This window comes from Oncorhynchus kisutch, linkage group LG11, assembly GCF_002021735.2.
Source record: "Oncorhynchus kisutch isolate 150728-3 linkage group LG11, Okis_V2, whole genome shotgun sequence".
Lineage (NCBI taxonomy): Eukaryota > Metazoa > Chordata > Actinopteri > Salmoniformes > Salmonidae > Oncorhynchus > Oncorhynchus kisutch.
In genome coordinates this window covers 6,377,184-6,391,638 of record NC_034184.2, presented here as the reverse complement: position 1 = coordinate 6,391,638, position 14,455 = coordinate 6,377,184, and the positions used below count along the sequence as shown (strand labels likewise).

Sequence of the window (14,455 nt, the reverse complement as noted above, 5' to 3'; positions counted from 1 at the left end):
TGAGTGGGTTGAGTCACTGATGTGATCTTCCTGTCTGGGTTGGTGCCCCCCCCCCCCCCCCTTGTGTTGTGCCGTGGCTGAGATCTTTGTGGGCTATACTCGGCCTTGTCTCAGGATGGTAAGTTGGTGGTTGAAGATATCCCTCTAGTGGTGTGGGGGCTGTGCTTTGGCAAAGAGGGTGGGGTTATATCCTTCCTGTTTGGCCCTGTCCGGGGGTATCAGCGGATGGGGCCACAGTGTCTCCTGACCCCTCCTGTCTCAGCCTCCAGTATTTATGCTGCAGTAGTTTATGTGTTGGGGGGCTAGGGTCAGTTTGTTATATCTGGAGTACTTCTCCTGTCTTATCCGGTGTCCTGTGTGAATTTAAGTATGCTCTCTCTAATTCTCTCTTTCTCTCAGAGGACCTGAGCTCTAGGACCATGCCTCAGGACTACCTGGCATGATGACTCCTTGCTGTCCCCAGTCCACCTGGCCATGCTGCTGCTCCAGTTTCAACTGTTCTGCCTGCGGCTATGGATTCCTGACCTGTTCACCGGACGTGCTACCTGTCCCAGACATGCTGTTTTCAACTCTCTAGAGACAGCAGGAGTGGTAGAGATACTCTTAATGATCGGCTATGAAAAGCCAACTGACATTTACTCCTGAGGTGCTGACTTGCTGCACCCTCGACAACTACTGTGATTATTATCATTTAACCATGCTGGTCATTTATGAACATTTGAGCATCTTGGGCATGTTCTGTTATAATCTCCACCCGGCACAGCCAGAAGAGGACTGGCCAGCCCTCATAGCCTGGTTCCTCTCTAGGTTTCTACCTAGGTTTTGGCCTTTCTAGGGAGTTTTTCCTAGCCACCGTGCTTCTACACCTGCATTGCTTGCTGTTTGGGGTTTTAGGCTGGGTTTCTGTACAGCACTTTGAGATATCAGCTGATGTACGAAGGGATATATAAATACATTTGATTTGATCAAACTTTTTTTTGTATTTCTCAGTTTTCCTGTTAAGCTTTATCAAGTTTGGCATTTGTCATGCAAAGATCTCTATGTTTTTGAGCGACCTTTTTCCTTCCAATATGTATTATACTTCTCATTCCTGTTGCAGATGATGAGGAAGGGGTATCAGGGCGTGCATCCGGGGCAGGTAAGTTAGGGGGCAGGTATGATGGCCTCGTGTTCTGGCTGCAGGTCATCTGGTGACTGAGGTGTTGTGTTGCCTGATGGGTAGGTCTCCATTGCAACTGTTCTCTTTAAAGTCTGTCTTCTATTCTGTTGGTTGGATTTCTATAGCCATCTCTTGCCTCTTTGTACTCTCTTTGTAAGCTCGAAGATAGATATCACTTCTCCCTTCTTTTTTTTCTTCCAGTATCTCTTCCTGTCTTTTTGCAGATGTTCCTGGTATCGTATAGGATCATTTTTTAAATGTTGTTTCTATGTCTGTGACCTCTGTGCTGTTTCATGTGGCATCTTCTAAAAACAAAGAATAATACTAAAGTTTTCCAATTGTGCACACCTTGGATAATTTTCTATATTAAAGTAATTTATAACATGATTAAATAAGCCTAAAGTTTAAAAAAAGTAAAAAGTAATAACATAATAGATTTTTGTAATTTCCACCATGTTCTGTCATTTCCATCAGAGTTACGTTTGTGATGGAAATGACTGTGATGGAAATGACGCTTCTGCTGTTTTTGGAGAAAAATTACAGACTGCTTAGCATGCTTTGGGCAACTACGGGAACTTCTATGTCCTCAGGGTCAATTTTGTGGATTTTATAAAAAAATATATGTTTTTATTCTTTATATGTTAAGTTCACATGACAATCACCCCATATTGTTTTCAACATCTCTCTATCAAGTATTTTAGCTACTTTTCAGATGCATTTTATACCTCAATTTCATTGTTTTGCCCTTGTCCCTGACCCAGACTTTTGAGCTACTACGTTTTTCTATGAGAAAACATGAATAATTACACATGATGTAATGTTATCTTCTAGAGAAAGAGTCAATAAAATAAAGTCTATATCAATATGTATTGTGAGTATGCCCTTTATATTGTTATTTCCACAAAATATACTTGTCCTTTGGTAGTGGTGTCATTTCCAGCACTGAGGGCAAATTCCTATTGGACAAAGTTTTGTCAAGAGAATATCTTTAACGTTTGTTTGCGGACCACCATTTTATATAGAAGATGAAGAAGAACACCATTTTCTAACAAACACATAATTGTGCATTTTATTTTAATGAGCAGCGTTTGAATTGTTCAGACATTGCCTCATCTGCACCATGCTTTCTTGATCAAATAGGTTCATGTGATTCTCGTTTGTTCTTACTAGCGTCTCCTTCAGTTTTGTTACAACCTCATGACACACTAAATATGAATGACATTCACATGTATTTATTAACTTCTTTGACCTGACAGGTCATTTTGACAGATGTCAGCATTGCAGCAACAATCTTATGCCTTAGTTATAGTTATATAGTAGCTCATCAGGTTTCTCTCTATGTTTTCTACCTATGTTTTCTCTCAGGCTGATACAGAGAGACTCATCCATGCTTTTATTACAAGCAGGCTTGACTAGTGCAATACTCTCCTGTCTGGTCTACCTAAAAAAAGCCATTGGTCAACTGCAAAATATACAGAATGCTGCAGCAAGGGTACTGACCAAGACCAGACAGAGAGCACACATTACACCGGTTTACCAGGTCTGCACTAGCTGCCTGTGAGATTTAGAATTCATTTTAAGAATCTTCTATTGGTTTTTAAATAAATCCACGATTGTTCACCTCAATACATGTCAGACATGCATTTAAGTTATGTACCCAGTAGGTCCCTCAGGTCCTCAGGCACTGGACTTTTAACTATCCCAAATCCTAGGACCATTACAAAAAAAGATTGCAGTATTTGCATGAGGTAGACACGGCTTCCAAAATAACACTGTTTTATTTGCTGCAGTAAGTTTGCAATGTAAGAGTGCAGTAAAACTGCTGTTCAACTGCAGTACACTACATTTATTATTGAAACACACCTTAAAACACACCTTTTTAGCTTTGCTTTTCCTTAAGAGGCTTTTTAGCCATTCCATTCGTGTTATTCTTTAGTTTTTATCCTCATGTTTGTTGTGTAGTAAATGTTTCAGTTTTTACTTTCATTGTCATAATTCGTTTTTCCTGTGAAGCTCATTGTGTTGCATTCCATGTCTGAAATGTGCTGTAGAAATAAGGCTTGATTTGATTTGATTTGGCTACGTTTTATATTTAAAAAAAATCTGATTACAAGTTTATTTGACCAGTACACTCCAGGCATGGTACATTTATATTTCACAATCATGAGGATACTTCTATTTCAAGCGCATTCACCAGCTCCATTATTCCAAGTTGTCATAATTTAACTTTAAGGAAACGACTCCCTCTGCTGGCCAAATAAGATAACGTTCCTTTTGTCTCAGAACTGTATTGACTCAGGTCAATCTCTCCCTTTCCACAGGCCTTGTTTTATGTACAGTATGGCTTCCATTTACTCTGGTATTCACATTAAGCTGAAAAAAAACCAAGACACCCTGGGTTGAAAAACTGAACCATGCCCATTTTACACTGATGATACAACTGTTTTATTAAATGTCATGATTTCAACAACAAACAAAAAAATCTCTCCAGGTTATAATTGAAAGGATTCAGGAATTGCCTCAGAGACCTCCTCAGCATCTGTCTCCACTGTGCTGAGCTTCTGTAAGGGCATCCTGCAAATCACAGACCCCCTGACACAGGTGTTTGAGGTCCTTCTTCTTACAATGAGCAGGTACCTCACTGTCCAGAGGTAGCAGGCCAATATCAACCGTGTGTTTGTCCAAGTTACAACACACATGCTCCCGCACCTCCCCCTGCTCAGGGACCTACTGACCATCAGGGCCTAGATGGCTGAGAATGACCCATGTGTTGGCCAGCACCTGAGTAGGGACATCCGTGGTAAGGTGGACACCATCCGGCAGTCTGCCCTGTTCCTGCCAGACCACCTCCAGGCGTATAAAGAGGAGCCAGGAATGAAGAAAGGGTTGGCAAGGAAGGGCCTACTCTCCCTAATCCACTCAGTAATTACAAAGCTCTGTGACACCGCTCTCTGTTACGGGGTCAGGTGGAGTTCCCTCCCGCTGCTCTTCAGGTTCTCACTGGTCGCCTACTGTAAAGGAGAGGATAATAAAGAACACAGTTAATCACCGCCGTGGATTTCATAAACGTGGTGACTCTCAAAGACACGTTTGATGGTGAAAACTGCAGCTTAGCTCTGCTGGCTTTGGAGAACCTCTTGAATTTATGCTTGACGGGAGACATTTACAATGTGTTGGCTGACAGGATAAAGAACAAGGAGGTTCAGTTGATTTTTTATAGGAAGGTGGTTAAGATGTTGTTTGACAATGCCAATCCCATTATATCAGCATGGTACCACTGTCTAAAAGCCCTGCTCAGTCTCAACCACCTGATCATAGAGCCGGACGTGGACGAGCTGCTGTCGGCCGGATGGATCAACTCCGACTGCACAGAGCCACGGGTTAGGAAGGCACACGAGGCCCTCATCTCCTTTGTTCTCCTGACCTACGCCAGGCTGAGGAGCTCCTGGCTGTCATCTGCCGCCCAGCAGTGGATGAGTTCCGACAGCCTGTTCCTCCAGTGGCAGTACAAAGGATGCTCAGCAGTGGATGAGTGCCGGCAGCCTGTTCTTCATAGGACGCTCAGCAGTGGATGAGCGCCGACAGCCTGTTCTTCATAGGACGCTCAGCAGTGTATTTTTTTCTTCACAATTATTTAACCAGGTAGGCTAGTTGAGAACAAGTTCTCATTTACAACTGCGACCTGGCCAAGATAAAGCAAAGCAGTGCGACACAAACAACAACACAGAGTTACACATGGAATAAACAAACATATAATCAATAACACAATAGAGAACAAGTCTATGTACAGTGTGTGCAAATTAGGTAAGATAAGGGAGGTAAGGCAATAAATAGGCCATTGTGGCAAAATAATGAGAATTTAGCAATTAAACACTGGAGTGATAGATGTGCATCGGTGTTCTTCAAGGTTCTGTTTTAGGACCACTATTGTTTTCACTATATATTCTACCTCTTGGGGATGTCATTCGAAAACATAATGTTAACTGTCACTGCTATGCGGATGACACACAGCTGTACATTTCAATGAAACATGGTGAAGCCCCAAAATTGCCCTCGCTAGAAGTCTGTGTTTCAGACATAAGGAAGTGGGTGGCTGCAAACGTTCTACTTTTAAACTCGGACAAAACAGAGATGCTTGTTCTAGGTCCCAAGAAACAAAGAGGTCTTCTGTTGAATCTTACAATTAATCTTGATGGTTGTACAGTCATCTCAAATAAAACTGTGAAGGACCTCGGCGTTACTCTGGACCCTGATCTCTATTTTGACGAACATATCAAGACTGTTTCAAGGGCAGCTTTTTTCCATCTACGCAACATTGCAAAAATCAAAAACTTTCTGTCCAAAAATTATGCAGAAAAATTCATCCAAGCTTTTGTTACTTCTAGGTTAGTCTACTGCAATGCTCTACTTTCCGGCTACCCTGATAAAGCACGAAATAAACTTCAGTTAGTGCTAAATACGACTGCTAGAATCCTGACTAGAACCCAAAAAATGGATCATATTACTCCAGTGCTAGCCTCCCTAGACTAGCTTCCTGTTAAGGCAAGGGCTGATTTCAAGGTTTTACTGCTAACCTACAAAGCATTACATGGGCTTGCTCCTACCTATCTTTCTGATTTGGTCCTGCCGTACATACCTACACGTACGCTACGGTCACAAGACACAGGCCTCCTAATTGTCCCTAGAATTTCTAAGCAAACAGCTGGAGGCAGGGCTTTCTCCTATAGAGCTCCATTATTATGGAATGGTCTTCCTACCCATGTGAGAGACGCAGACTTGGTCTCAACCTTTAAGTCTTTACTGAAGACTCATCTCTCAGTGGGTCATATGATTGAGTGTAGTCTGGCCCAGGAGTGTGAAGGTGAACGGAAAGACTCTGGAGTAACGAACCACCCTTGTTGTCTCTGCCTGGCCGGTTCCCCTCTTTCCACTGGATTCTCTGCCTCTAACCCTATTAGAGGGGCTGAGTCACTGGCTTACTGGTGCTCTTTCATGCCGTCCCTTGGAGGGGTGCGTCACTTGAGTGGGTTGAGTCACTGATGTGATCTTCCTGTCTGGGTTGGCGCCCCCCCTTGGGTTGTGCCGTGGCAGAGATCTTTGTGGGCTATACTCGGCCTTGTCTCAGGATGGGAAGTTGGTGGCTGAAGATATCCCTCTAGTGGAGTGGGGGCTGTGCTTTGGAAAAGTGGGTGGGGTTATATCCTTTCTGTTTGGTCCTGTCCGGGCGTATCATCGGATGGGGCCACAGTGTCTCCTGACCCCTCCTGTCTCAGCCTCCAGTATTTGTGCTGCAGTAGTTTATGTGACGGGGAGCTAGGGTCAGTTTGTTATATCTGGAGTACTTCTCCTGTCTTATCCGGTGTCCTGTGTGAATTTAAGTATGCTCTCTCTAATTCTCTCTTTCTCTCTGTCTTTCTCTCTCTCGGAGGACCTGAGCCCGAGGACCATGCCTCAGAACTACCTGGCATGAGGACTCCTTGCTGTCCCCAGTCCACCTGGCCGTGCTGCTGCTCCAGTTTCAACTGTTCTGCCTGCGGCTATGGAATCCTGACCTGTTCACCGGAGGTGCTACCTGTCCCAGACATGCTGTTTTCAACTCTCTAGAGACAGCAGGAGTAGTAGAGATACTCTTAATGATCGGTTATGAAAAGCCAACTGACATTTACTCCTGAGGTGCTGACTTGCTGCACCCTCGACAACTACTGTGATTATTATTATTTGACCATGCTGGTCCTTTATGAACATTTGAACATCTTGGCCATGTTCTGTTATAATCTCCACCCGGCACAGCAAGAAGAGGACTGGCCACCCATCATAGCCTGTTTCCTCTCTAGGTTTCTACCTAGGTTTTGGCCTTTCTAGGGAGTTTTTCCTAGCCACTGTGCTTCTACACCTGCATTGCTTGCTGTTTGGGGTTTTAGGCTGGGTTTCAGTACAGCACTTTGAGATATCAGCTGATGTACGAAGGGCTATATAAATCAATTTGATTTGATTTGATGTGCAGAAGGTGAATGTGCAAGTAGAGATACTAGGGTGCAAAGGAGAAAAAAATAACAGTATGGGGATGAGGTAGTTGGATGGGCTATTTACAGATGGGCTATGTACAGGTGCAGTGATCTGTGAGTTGCTCTGACAGCTGGAGCTTAAAGTCAGTGAGGGAGATATGGGTCTCCAGCCTCAGTGATTTTTGCAATTCGTTCCAGTCGTTGGCAACAGAGAACTGGAAGGAAAGGTGGCCAAAGGAGGAATTGGCTTTGGGGGTGACCAGTGAAATATACCTGCTGGAGCGCGTGCTATGGGTGGGTGCTGCTATGGTGACCAGTGAGCTGAGATAAGGTGGGTGTCACGCCCTGACCGTAGATTGCTATGTATGTTTCTATTTTTAGTTTGGTCAAGGTGTGATGTGGGTGGGTATTCTATGTTATGGGTTTAGGTTCGTTTGTATTCGGTGTTCAGTTTATTACATTTGCAACATGAACACTTACCACGCTGCGTTTTGGTCTACTCCTTCTTCCACCAACGACAACCATGACAGTGGGGCTTTACCTATCAAAGACTTATAGATGACCTGGAGCCAGTGGGATTGGTGACGAATATGAAGCGAGGGCCAGCCAATGAGACCATATACGTCGCAGTGGGGGTAGTATATGGGGCTTTGATGACAAAACGGATGGCGACTGCATCCAATTTGCTGAGTAGAGTGTTGGAGGCTATTTTGTAAATGACATCGCCGAAGTCAAGGATTGGCAGGATAGTCAGTTTTACGAGGAAGGATGCTTTGTTGCGAAATAGGAAGCCGATTCTAGATTTTATTTTGTATTGGAGATGCTTAATGTGAGTCTGGAAGGAGAGTTTACAGTCTAACCAGACACCTAGGTATTTGTAGTTGTCAACATATTCTAAGTCAGAACCATCCAGAGTAGTGATACCAAACGGGTGGGCAGGTGTGGGCAGGGATCAGTTGAAGAGCATGCATTTAGTTTTACTTGCATTCAAGAGCAGTTGGTGGCCACGGAAGGAGAGTTGTATGGCATTGAAGCTCGTCTGGAGGTTAGTTAACACAATGTCCAAAGAAGGGCCAGAAGTATACAGAATGGTGTTGTCTGCGTAGAGGTGGATCAGAGAATCACCAGCAGCAAGAGGGGCATCATTGATTTATAGAGAAAAAAAGAGTCGGCCCGAGAATTGAACCCTGTGGCACCCCCATAGAGACTGCCAGAGGTCCGGACAACAGGCCCTCCGATTTGACACACTGAACTCTGTCTGAGAAGTAGTTGGTGAACCAGGCGAGGCAATCATTTGAGAAACCAAGGCTGTTGAGTCTAAGAATGTGGTGATTGACAGAGTCGAAAGCCTTGGCCAGTTCAATGAATACAGCTGTACAGTATTGTCTCATTGATGGCGGTTATGATATCTTTTAGGACTTTGAGCGTGGCTGATTTGCACCCATGGCCAGCTCGGAAACCAGATTGCATAGCGAAGAAGGTACGGTGGGATATGAAATGGTCTGTGATCTGTTTTTTAACTTGGCTTTCGAAGACCTTAGAAATGCAGGGTAGGATAGATATAGGTCTGTAGCAGTTTGGGTCTAGAGTGTCTCCCATTTGAAGAGGGGGATGACCGCGGCAGCTCTCAAATCTTTGGGGATCTCAGATGATACGAAAGAGAGTTTGAACAGGCTAGTAATAGGGGCTGCAACAATTCCAGCTGATCATTTTAGAAAGAGATGGTCCAGATTGTCTAGCCTTGCTGATTTGTAAGGGTCCAGATTTAGCTGCTCTTCCAGAACATCAGCTATCTGGATTTGGGTGAAGGAGAAATGGGGAGGCTTGGGCAAGATGCTGTCGGGGATGCCGGGCTGTTGACCAGGTAGGGGTGGCCAGGTGGAAAGCATGGCCAGCCGTAGAAAAATGCTTATTGAAATTCTCAATTATAGTGGATTTATCGGTGGTGACAGTGTTTCCTAGCCTCAGTGCAGTGGGCAGTTGGGAGGAAGTGCTCTTATTCTCCATGAACTTTAGAGTGTCCCAGAACATTTTTGCGTTTGTGCAAAAAAAAAATCTGTTTTAAAAAGCTAGCCTTTGCTTTCCTAACTGCCTGTGTATATTGGTTCCTAACTTCCCTGAAAAGTTGCATATCGCGGGGGCTATTCGTTGCTAATGCTATACACCACAGGATGTTTTTGTGCTGGTCAAGGGCAGTCAGGTCTGGAGTGAACCACGGGCTACATCTGTTCCTGGTTTTACATTTTTTGAATGGGGCATGCTTATTTAAGATAGTGAGGAATGCACTTTTAAAGAATAACCAGGCATCTTCTACTGACGGAATGAGGTCAATATCCTTCCTGGATACCCAAGCAAGGTCGATTAGAAAGGCCTGTTCGCTGAAGTGTTTTAAGGAGGGTTTGACAGTGATGAGGGATTGTCGTTTGATCGCAGACCGTTACAGACGCAAGCAATGAGGCAGTGATCGTTGAGATCCTGGTTGAAGACAGCAGAGGTGTATTTGGAGGGCAGGTTGGTTAGGATGATATCTATGAGGGTGCCTGAGCTCAGACAGCCCGTTCTCCATAGGGCGCTCAGCAGTGGATGAGCTCCGACAGCCTGTTCTCCATAGGACGCTTACAATGGATGAGCTCCGACAGCCTGTTCTCCATAGGGTGCTTACAGTGGATGAGCTCCGACAGCCTGTTCTCCATAGGGCACTCAGCAGTGGATGAGCTCCGATAGCCTGTTCTCCATAGGGAACTCAGCAGTGGATGAGCTCCGACAGCATGTTCTCCATAGGGCGCTCTGCAGTGAATGAGCTCCGATAGCCTGTTCTCCATAGGATGCTTACAATGGATGAGCTCCGACAGCCTGTTCTCCATAGGACACTCAGCAGTGGATGAGCTCCGATAGCCTGTTCTCCATAGGACGCTAACAAATCAAAATCAAATCAAATGTATTTATATAGCCCTTCGTACATCAGCTGATATCTCAAAGTGCTGTACAGAAACGCAGCCTAAAACCCCAAACAGCAAGCAATGCAGGTGTAGAAGCACGGTGGCTAGGAAAAACTCCCTAGAAAGGCCAAAACCTAGGAAGAAACCTAGAGAGGAACCAGGCTATGTGGGGTGGCCAGTCCTCTTCTGGCTGTGCCGGGTGGAGATTATAACAGAACATGGCCAAGATGTTCAAATGTTCATAAATGACCAGCATGGTCGTATAATAATAAGGCAGAACAGTTGAAACTGGAGCAGCAGCACGGTCAGGTGGACTGGGGACAGCAAGGAGTCATCATGTCAGATAGTCCTGGGGCATGGTCCTAGGGCTCAGGTCCTCCGAGAGAGAGAAAGAAAGAGAGAATTAGAGAGAGCATATGTGGGGTGGCCAGTCCTCTTCTGGCTGTGCCGGGTGGAGATTATAACAGAACATGGCCAAGATGTTCAAATGTTCATAAATGACCAGCATGGTCAAATAATAATAATCACAGGCAGAACAGTTGAAACTGGAGCAGCAGCACGGCCAGGTGGACTGGGGACAGCAAGGAGTCATCATGTCAGGTCGTCCTGAGGCATGGTCCTAGGGCTCAGGTCCTCCAAGGGAGAGAAAGAAAGAGAGAAAGAGAGAATTAGAGAGAGCATACTTAAATTCACACAGGACACAGGATAGGACAGGAGAAGTACTCCAGATATAATAAACTGAACCTAGCACCCGACACATAAACTACTGCAGCATAAATACTGGAGGCTGAGACAGGAGGGGTCAGGAGACACTGTGGCCCCATCCGATGACACCCCCGGACAGGGCCAAACAGGAAGGATATAACCCCACCCACTTTGCCAAAGCACAGCCCCCACACCACTAGAGGGATATCTTCAACCACCAACTTACCATCCTGAGACAAGGCCGAGTAGAGCCCACAAAGATCTCCGCCACGGCACAACCCAAGGGGGGGCGCCAACCCGGACAGGAAGATCACATCAGTGACTCAACCCACTCAAGTGACGCACCCCTCCTAGGGACGGTATGAAAGTGCCCTAGTAATCCAGTGACTCAGCCCCTGTAATGGGGTTAGAGGCAGAGAATCCCAGTGGAAAGAGGGGAACTGGCCAGGCAGAGACAGCAAGGGCGGTTCGTTGCTTTACAGTGGATGAGCTCCGATAGCCTGTTCTCCATAGGGCGCTAAGCAGTGGATGAGCTCCGTTAGCTTGTTCTCCATAGGACGCTTACAGAGGATGAGCTCCGACAGCCTGTTCTCCATAGGACGCTTACAGCGGATGAGCTCCGACAGCCTGTTCTCCATAGGACGCTTACAGTGGATGAGCTCTGATAGCTTGTTCTCCATAGGGCACTCAGCAGTGGATGAGCACCGACAGCCTGTTCTCCATTGGACGCTTACAGTGGATGAGCTCCGACAGCCTGTTCTCCATAGGGCGCTCAGCAGTGGATGAGCGCCGACAGCCTGTTCTCCATTGGACGCTTACAGTGGATGAGCTCCGACAGCCTGTTCTCCATAGGACGCTCAGCAGTGGATGGGCTCCTACAGCCTGTTCTCCATAGGATGGTTACAGTGGATGAGCTCTGACAGCCTGTTCTCCATAGGATGGTTACAGTGGATGAGCTCCGACAGCCTGTTCTCCATAGGATGCTTACAGTGGATGAGCTCCGATAGCCTGTTCTCCATAGGACGCTTACAGTGGATGAGCTCCGACAGCCTGTTCTCCATAGGACACTTACAGTGGATGAGCTCCGATAGCCTGCTCTCCATAGGGCACTCAGCAGTGGATTGAGCTCCGATAGCCTGCTCTCCATAGGGCACTCAGCAGTGGATGAGCTCCGACAGCCTGTTCTCCATAGGACGCTTACAGTGGATGAGCTCCGACAGCCTGCTCTCCATAGGGCACTCAGCAGTGGATGACCCCCGACAGCCTGTTCTCCATAGGGCACTCAGCAGTGGATGAGCTCCGACAGCCTGTTCTCCATAGGACGCTTACAGTGGATGAGCTCCGACAGCCTGTTCTCCATAGGACGCTTACAGTGGATGAGCTCCAACAGCCTGTTCTCCATAGGACGCTTACAGTGGATGAGCTCCGACAGCCTGTTCTCCATAGGACGCTTACAGTGGATGAACTCCGACAGCCTGTTCTCCATATGACCCATCTCTTGCAAAAACTGCTCACTCTCCAACAAATGAAGAAAGTTATCCTAAGCATGAGCTATGGGACAGGCTAGAGCTTCAGAAGTCAGCTTCAGAGCAGTCAAGTACATTGTGGGGAGAGAAGATCCTCAACTTGGCCAGCAGAATGACCAACTATGGGACTGCCAGGTCAGTAGTATGGATGCCATCACCTACCCAGTGGCACATTGGTACCTAGTTACCACAAACCTACCAATGATCTCGCTATACCTCTCAGAGGACGAAGTACTTCATATAGCTGAAGTTCTCCTTAGCTCCCTACTTCAGAAGACACTAGACGACACCACTGAGAGGCTGTCTGTCTCTCTCATTTCCAAACATCTGCTTGAGAGCCTCATTCTGGTCGAGTTACCCATTACTCACTCTGCTGTGGTCAGATTGTGGGGATTCTCAGCAGCACCCCAGACATGACCCCAGTCCATCCAGCACTCATGAAGTTAAGTGAAGTCAGTTGTTCAACAGCTGAAGACAAAATAAGTGCAGTAACTCAGTCTGACGGCGATGTCACTGAAGCCCCTTCTGTTTTGAAGAGACTGGAGGCCACATACTGAGCTCTAGTACGACTGGAGCCTCTTTAACCCTATCTGAAAGTCAAGCCGATAACCTTTTAAGCTTACTTCAAGTCACCGATGCTCTTAACCCAGATCGAATGTCATCTGAAGACTTTTCAGGGCTCTTTTTGTTCTTAATTACTCATGGTCACAGACACACAGCTACATAATGACGTGAAGCCTTCAGTGACAAGACATCTGCCGAATCAGATCTTCAGTCTCATGGGGTCACTTCTGGCAGGGAACTATTCTCATTGTGATTTAAAGATTGTGCATGGGAGTGGCCTCATGGAGGCAGCTTTGGAAGCTCTCCTTTCACACTGCAGTAAGGGCCTCTCAAACTGTGGACAGCTCTGCTTGGCTGACTTTCTTAAAAACCATCCAGGATTTCATCCAGTCCCTGATTCTTTTTATAATCCATAGAAGAACCGTGTCTGTCTCAACCAATAGAAATGCACAGGTGGTCGTTATGGCTTTGTCTACTGTCCCAGGAAACACTGTTCTCTGTACAGCTCCTGCTTGCATCTTTGAACACACTGTGCCAGGCCATGACCTCCAGCCTCAGCAAAACCAAGCAGCTAGATGAGACCCTGAGCCACTTGCTGGGGAAGAGCACTGCTGTCAAGGCCAGACCTTCTCTGTGGATGCGATGACCGGGATGGTCAAGAGCGAGCTGACCTGCGCTTGCCTACAGGATGAGCCTAGTGAGGGCATCACCCAGGAGAGTCTAAGTCACATGGGTCTCTATAGGAACTTCAGCCAGCAGATCCTGCGAGAGCTGTGCCCATCCTAGCACCCCATGGACTTCCTGGTCTCATCGCTCCACTTCTTTTCACTCTCTCATTACACAACAATGCACGTTTCCTTTTCATTTTTAGATTGACATTGACATTTTAGTCATTTAGCAGACACTCTTATACAGAGCCACTTACAGTTAGTGCATTCATCTTAAGATAGCTAGGTGGGACAACCACATATCACAGTCATAGTAAGTATTATTTCCTCAACAACGTAGCTATCAGCAAAGTCAGAGCTAGTAAAAGAAAAAGAGATCAGACTTGGTAGTGTGTTCTGAGATGGTAGTGTGTTCTGAGATGGCAGTGTGTTCTGAGATGGCAGTGTGTTCTGAGATGGTAGTGTGTTCTGAGATGGTAGTGTGTTCTGAGATGGTAGTGTGTTCTGAGATGGTAGTGTGTTCTGAGATGGTAGTGTGTTCTGAGATGGTAGCGTGTTCTGAGATGGTAGCGTGTTCTGAGATGCTCACCTGTACATTGTGGGATTTCCTGCTCCTGATAATAGCTGTAATAACCCTCCAGTAAATGTCCAAGTAAATTTCCTGTAGCATCAATGACAGACCGTCCAGTAAATGTCCAAGTTAACTTCCTGTACCATCACTGACAAACATAGGTGACTAAAACAGACATCATTCAGAATTTCACAGAATTTCACAAAATAATAATAAAATACAACGAATAACAAAGTTTATTTCCAGCTGCCTGATTCCAGAAACCTGCTTAGAGGCATTCTGACTCATTGCGTCTCAGATGATGTCTGCCTTGGTAGT

General features: G+C 45.9%; 1 pseudogene; it reads left to right on the top strand.

The window, feature by feature from the left end:
* Positions 1-1,102: 1,102 nt before the first annotated feature.
* LOC116376354 (unhealthy ribosome biogenesis protein 2 homolog) overlaps positions 1,103-14,455 on the top strand; it is a 43,529-nt pseudogene continuing 30,176 nt past the window's right edge.